Consider the following 7,378-nt stretch of genomic DNA (forward strand, 5'->3'; position numbering starts at 1 on the left):
AGTGGCAGGCAGTCACCGAACAAGGCTGCCGCGGCCCTCCGACGCTGTTTCGACGCTAGAGGGACGACGACAACAGCACGGATGGCGACGACGGTGTGGTAGGGCAGGGCGGCCATGCGTACAAAGTGGTCGTCGGTTATTGGGTTTAGGTTTTCCTAGCCTTTTAGTTTTTATGTAAATTATGACCGAATTTGAATGAAATTCACCGTGTTTGCATGAATTACAGCCGCGAGGCGCCGCGACCGCTTTGACGGCGAGTTCGCCAAGATAGGCGAGGAGTGCCACTTAGAGACTGCTACGCCAACACCGCCCGCGGCAAGGCTGCTGCCAGGGCTCCGAAGGCTACATCTTCAGTGGTCGCGGCGGCCCTCCAAAGGCTACATCGATAGGGCTCCGCAGGCTACATCGACAGTGGTCGCGGCGGCCCTCCGCACCGCGTAGCAGTAGGTGGAGCGGCTCCTCCGCGAGCGGCAGGCAGTCGCCGAACAAGGCTGCCGCGACCCTCCAACGCCGTTTCAACGCTAGAGGGACGGCGACGACGGTGTGGTAGGGCAGGGCGGCCACACTTACAAAGTGGTCGTCGGTTATTGGGTTTAGGTTTTTCTAGCTTTTTAGTTTTTATGTAAATTATGACCGAATTTGAATGAAATTCGCCGTGTTTGCACGAATTATGGCCACGAGGCGCCGCCGCCTCGGCGAGTTCATCAAAATCGGCGAGGAGTCGTCGCTTAGAGATTGCTACGCCAACACTGGCCGTGGCAAGGCTGCCGCCAGGGCTCCGAAGGCTACATCAATAGTGGTCGCGGCGGCCCTCCGCACCGTGCAACAGTAGGCAGAGCGGCTCCTCCGCGAGCGGCAGGCAGCCGCCGAACAAGGCTGCCGCGGCCCTCCGGTGTCGTTCCGCTGCTGGAGGGACGACGACGATGGCACGGATTTGCGATGACGGTGCGCCACTCTGTGCGTTTTGAAACCGAACTGAAAAACCATACCGAAAATAAACCGAACGGAACCAATTTTACGGTTTTTATGGTTTCTGGTTTTGGTATGGTATGAACTTTTTATACCGTTTTGAACTTTGGTTTTTATGATATATACCAAAAAACCGAATGGTTAACCAAATAAACCGAGTAAAAATAAATTTATATTTCTTGAGGCAAACAACCATACATGTTATCATTTTTCTTGTACATGAGTCAAATTCACTACCAAGCACGTACATTTTTTTGTAACATAGTTATTTTCCTCTTTAAAAAATGCTAAGCACGTCCATAACAATCAAGGGTTGAATCAATTCATGCACATATACTTATATATATAGTTATATTGTATTTGTGTAAAATAGTATGTATTTTGAGTCATAAATTTGTAAATTGTTACGACGTCATTTTCAAATTCACATCAACTTTGGTTATTATGGTATATACCGAAACCATACCGAAATAATTTGGTATATACCGAAACCGAACCGTATTTTAATTTCATACCGTATTTATCAAATTATTAATACCGTACAAACCGAAAAACCGTATAAACCGAACCATGTAAATCGAATAAACCAAACGCACAGAGTGCACGGTGCGGCAGGATAGGGCGGCCACATGTACAAGGTGGTCGCCGATTATTAGGTTTTTTTTTCTAGCTTTTTAGTTTTTATGTAGAGCCGTATTTGCCTAAATTACGTTTGATTTGTTAAACTGTGTTTGAAAGTATGCAGACAGTGTTGGATAACCGTCTCCCACATCTAGGTCCGTGGACTCGCCTTCCTATGTGCGGACGGATCCTACCGTTTTATGCACGACAACATGGCTCGGCCCTTGGGCTTATCTTCCAACGGATACTTGGCTCCAACGGCCCGCCCGTCGGGCCCCACTACGCACTACTCCCTCCCTCTTGCTCTGCTCATATAAAACCCCGACCCAACGGAACGAAACGAAGCACCAGCTCGCTCGCACTCAGTCGCCAGAGCAGAGCATCAGCCCATCACAGCACCCAAAATACCGCAAAGCCACGAGCGCACGCGCGTGCACTTGCACTCATGGGGGCGAGGCAGCACGGTGGGAGAGGGGATATGTCGACGACCACGAGGTCGAGGCTGGCGGCGGCGGCGGACATGGCGTCGTGATGCTTCGCTCTGTCGGCGCTGGCGGCCCTGCTGATGGTGTGCTCGCTCGGGGAGGCGGAGGCGGTCACTGTGCGTGGCGCGTCGCTGGCGGCGGGGTGGCGGCCGTGCGAGGAGATGTACGTGGTGGCGGAGGGCGAGACGCTGCACGGCATCAGCGACCGGTGCGGCGACCCCTACATCCTGGAGCGCAACCCGCACGTCCACGACCCCGACGACGTCTTCCCCGGGCTCGTCCTCAGGATCACGCCCTCCAGCCCGAGGCCGTCCGTCCCCGTTAGCCCCCCGTAGGTAGACCAAGGAAAAAGAAGAGTTTGATTGTTCTGCAGAATCATTCGAGTTCGCTACGACGAACTCTGATTTACGAGCAACCTCGGTACTCCCAGTACTAGTACACAGTTCACTGATGGATGATATATAAGCCTCGTTCATGATAAGCCAAGCTAGGTGCACAGTGCACTCGTTCAGATTTGATCTCTGCTTTGGTTCGGCTGCCTGAATCGTTGGGCGGTCGTGTGGGGGTGGTGACGAACGGGGGCACTCAGCAGCACTGCCCGACCGCTGCGTACGACCGCATAGCCGTTCATGATAGTAGTAGTAGTTGGTCAGGTGGGCAAGTGGGGTGGCCGCTGCTCGCGACGAAGGACAAACTCATTGTCTTGTGGGCTCCTTCAACTACGGAAGGTTCCGTAGCCGTTTCGCGGGAGGGCTGGACCTGGACCGTTGGAGGTGGAGCCGCTCCGAAGATTCAATCAACACTGGAAGCCACTATACTCCTTCTCGGTTTATAGGTCTTATCTTAAAATTTTAGAGTTCTCATTTTATAAGTCTCAATTTGATGGTTTCCTACCACATGTTCAGATTTTAAGGTGTATTAAATCATTGCATACAAATATATTAAGAGAAAATTAACCAATGCATGGACTTCATGCATGCATGCATTGCAATTAATACATTGGTAAACGTATTTTTTTGAGAAAACGAATGCATTAATTGAGTGTTTTTGCAAACTACAAAAATTATTGCACCACTCACCATCTACCTTGGTTGATGAGATTTTTGAATTGAGCCCTATAAACCAGAAAGGAGGTAGTACTTCGTACGCCCAAATTTCTCAATACGTATAATAACATCACCGTGACCGACTGCAGGGTTTTGGTGCCCGGGCTACATGGAGGCCCCTTTTTTTCAAAAAATTCAAAAGTTACATCTCAAAGATTTAGAAAATTCTGAAAAAGTTTCCACATTGACATATGGGTGTATACTACACATGTGTAAAATTTCATGAGAAAATACATTATTTCTGAGCTACACAAAAAATTTATAGTCGTTGGTATGTCAATGTAAAATGAACAGTGCACATACTGTTTACTATTTTCACTGTCAGCAGTTTGTCTTTTTTGTGTAGCTCGTATGTCAATGTATTTTGTCACAAAATTTTTGCAAGCATGCAACATACATCTGTCTGATACTGTGGATTTATTTCCGAATTTATGAAGCATTGAAACATTTTTATTGATTTTTTAAAACGATCTCCTAAAGGTATTTCCGTACCGTGGCTGTAATAATGTCCAACTTTTTCTTGAAGGGGAATTCCTGTAACTATCCAGCTTGGTTACGTGCAGAAAGGGCATTGGAATCAGGGATTTAGATCATTGGAATTTGGAAGAACCAATTATATATATACTGAAAGCCCAAGAACATAATTTATCTCAAATTAGAGTAACTCCAGCAGCACTCCAAAACAATTCTAGATAAGACTTCGATATGTCACATCTAAGTGATGCCATCTCTATTGTGTGATCACTTTTTTCCTCTTATCAAACATTTTTTTAGCTCGGTTTTGTTTTCCATACTTTTTTGTTTGATTGTTTGTTCGTGTATTGCTTCTATCTATGGATTGACGAAGCCTTTTGTCCAGGCCTGATTTGTTGGGCTGAGGTTTTTTTTACTTGTGTATGGACATTTCATTTTTGTTGAAGTTCTCCTATCTGCAGGGCTTTGATTTGCATTGTGAAATTACTATTTAAGGGGCGGCCTTTGCAAAGGTCTCTCCCACCTCCTCTGGTGGTGACAAGTGGGACATTGCATGTGCGACACTTGTCGCGCAACCTGGGAGTTTTTATGAGATTTTTTCCCATGCATAGGAGTCACACGTGGGTTTGTTTATGCTTTTTTTTCTAGATTTTTTTCCAAAACATTATCTCCTGAACACTGGATCGAAATTACAAACAATTTTCGTGGTTGCATTTCTTGCACCGAGATCTTCGAAAGTGTATCTCATGTTGATGGATTTGGACAAACTTTTCTTTCAGGCAAATATGTGCTTTCAACTAATGGTAACTTGTGCTTCCAAACTGTACCAACCCGTCTTTCCAAATATACTAACATGTGCTTCACTTTTGGATGGGCACAAAAGCACAACTATGCTTCGCCTTTTTGGGGAAACATAGAAGCACAAACGTGCTTCACTCGGAAACCCAAAAACAAAAACAAAAAAACCAGGGAGAAAAACCCAAAAAAACTCAGAAACTAAAAACCTAAAAAAAAGAAAACTGAAAAACCCGTGGAAGTGCAATTCCCTTTTTTTAGGGAAGCACGGTTTATGCTTCGTGCGGAAGCACAATTGTGTTTCACGTGAAAGCACATCTATGCTTCACTTTTTTGGGGAAGCGCAATTGTACTCCACACAGAAGCATACATGTGCTTCACTTTGGGGAAGCATAACTGTGCATCACCGAGAGCACAACTATGATCTTCTGCTTCACGAGGAATGCACACCAAAGAAACAAAGAAACCAAAGAATAAAAAATGTACAAAAAATCAGGCAAAATCGAAGAAAAATAGAAAACCCAAAGGAAACCTCAAGACCCGTGAAAAACAAAAAAAAGAGCTCTAGCAGGGTGCACCGTGTGCATGACACGTGGTGTCGCTGGACGCACCACGTGGCGCATAGAGTGCTCCCGCGCGCTTTGGGAGTGTCCAGTGAAAAGCCCTTCGAGGGGATGCCCATGGACTAGTCACTCCGTTTGTATTGTTTCTTTTGTCAGGTTTGGCCATAAAATACTGACTATATTTACATAAACGTGGATAAAAAATGAAAGAAGAATATAGAAGATTGGGGGGAAAAATCACAAAAAGGAAGCATGTTGAGTAAAAAGGCACATCGTAAAAAAGAACTTAGGATCACGGGTTAGCATTCTTTGTTTTCATAGTTGTAGTCGCGTTGATGGGTGGGCAGTTACAATCAAGGGAAACACTTGCAGTTTTATGTCTAGTGGTGGACACACAACTACCCACACTCAATAAAATGTGATTTTTGCACCTCCCCCGGCACCCAAAACACTTGCAGTCACGTTTGAGGGCGTGCAATTGTAGCCGGGACCAACACTTGGAGTTGCATGTCTAGTGGTGGACATGCAACTGAGTCTGAGGTCGAGGCGAGTGTATGGTAGACATGCAACTAGGTCAGGTTGTGGCGAGCTGCGTGTCGATGGTGGACATGCGTGACTGAGTTGTGTGTCAATAGTGTATATGCAACTGTGTTTGGGGAAATTCTGTATCAAAGGTGTACATCGAACTCGTCCCGGGTCGGACAAAGTTGTGCGTTGAGGGTGGACATGCAAATAGGTCAAAGAAGTAATGTGTCAAAAGATGGACATGCAACTAGGTCAGATATGACCAAATAGCATGTCGAGAGTGGACATACAACTGATGGCAGATGTCGGGGGTTGTGGGGTGGGTGGTGTTGAGGGTGGACAAGCAACTGGGTCGGACAAGCTGCATGCCGAGGGTTGACATACAACTAGGTCGAAATCGAGTAAGTTACGTATTTAGAATGGTATGCAAATGGATTCCGGTTGGGCAAATTGCATATCTAGAATGAACATGCAACTAGATCTGAGTTGGACAATTTGCATGCCAACTATAGACATGCAACTGGACTATTGCATGATCTATGCCGTCTATAATTGCAGGGTTACGTATTGTGCAGTTGTGTGTCAACAATGGACATGCAACTAGCCACAAAATATTTGCAATAAAAATATTCATGTTTTTTTCAAAAAGTTCATATGAATAATATACACAAATTAAAAAATGTTCACAAATTTTAAAAACTATTAAGGATTTGAGAAATAATAACAAATTTAGATAGTTCATGACTTTGAAGAACACAAATTTAAAAAGTGTTCATAAATTTAAAAATACTCATGAATTTTAAAAGTGTTCACGCACTTCAAAATGTGTTAAAAAACTAAAATATCATGAATTAAATAAATGAAAGTAAAAAAAGATAAGAAAATGAAAAATGAAAGTAATAGATGAAACAAAATTAGAAGAAAAAATCACCACACAATTGTTCCTATAAAGAGAAAAAAGGTAGCTGAAAAATACGATATAACCACTGGACACAAACATCAAAAGAAGAAGGAATGGAACGAAGGGACGGAGGAACGAAGGAATGGGTCAACTCATGTGGCAATGCATTTTTTTTCTCTCACTCCCTTTATGCTCCCTCTCTCTCATCCCTTCATGTGCGACCCACACACATATCGATAGGCCTAATCATTTTTGCCATGAAATGACATTTGTGATGTATTGTCAAAAGTTAAGAGTGGCAAAAGTGAGATGTCAAATTCTAGAGGGGCATAGGCAAAGTGGGCAAAAACTAGAGTGGCAAAAAACAAAGTTTTCCCTATAAAAAAGCCTATGCACAAAGGCTAGTTAAAAAATTAGTCAATTACACCACATGTGCCTAAACTTGGCAAGAAAAGTCATTTTGATGCTGAAACTTGCGGAATACATTGATCAAGTGACAAAACTTGGCTTGAGGGTGCATATACAGTTAAAATCACGTTTGGACATGTCCAGGGTGCTGATAAGGCAAGCCAGCATGGTACTGGACCCATTGTCAGTGGCTGGACGGCACGGGCGAGGGCGTGTGGCCTGGTTATTTATGGGAAACCACCTAGAATTTATTTATTTTCTCACGAAAAAGCCCCCATACAGAGGCGGGAGAGGTGTTGCTCGTAAGTTATGGGCATATGACCCCTCTTTGACTCCCTCGCCTCAAGCTCTCCTCCTGTGTCTCGATCGTTTGAAGGCGATGGCAGCGTTGATCGTGATGACGACATTGATCGGTGGTGTTGATGATGATGGAGCCCCGTTGGTGAGCTCCCACGGAGGCAGCGCCTGTATATGGTGAGCATGCCCTTGATTTCTCTCTCCACAACCCCTTTCTCCCCTGTTTTTCTTAGG

At 44.8% G+C, this 7,378-nt stretch overlaps 1 non-coding gene across 1 annotated transcript; it reads left to right on the forward strand.

Annotated features, from left to right (window-relative positions):
• The first annotated feature begins 1,920 nt into the window (after positions 1-1,920).
• Positions 1,921-2,556, forward strand: LOC109776835 (uncharacterized). The gene has a single exon (XR_005755195.3). It is a non-coding gene; the product is annotated as an uncharacterized protein (transcript).
• The last annotated feature ends 4,822 nt before the right edge of the window (positions 2,557-7,378 follow it).

Source organism: Aegilops tauschii, chromosome 4, assembly GCF_002575655.3.
Source record: "Aegilops tauschii subsp. strangulata cultivar AL8/78 chromosome 4, Aet v6.0, whole genome shotgun sequence".
In the NCBI taxonomy this organism is placed as follows: domain Eukaryota; kingdom Viridiplantae; phylum Streptophyta; class Magnoliopsida; order Poales; family Poaceae; genus Aegilops; species Aegilops tauschii.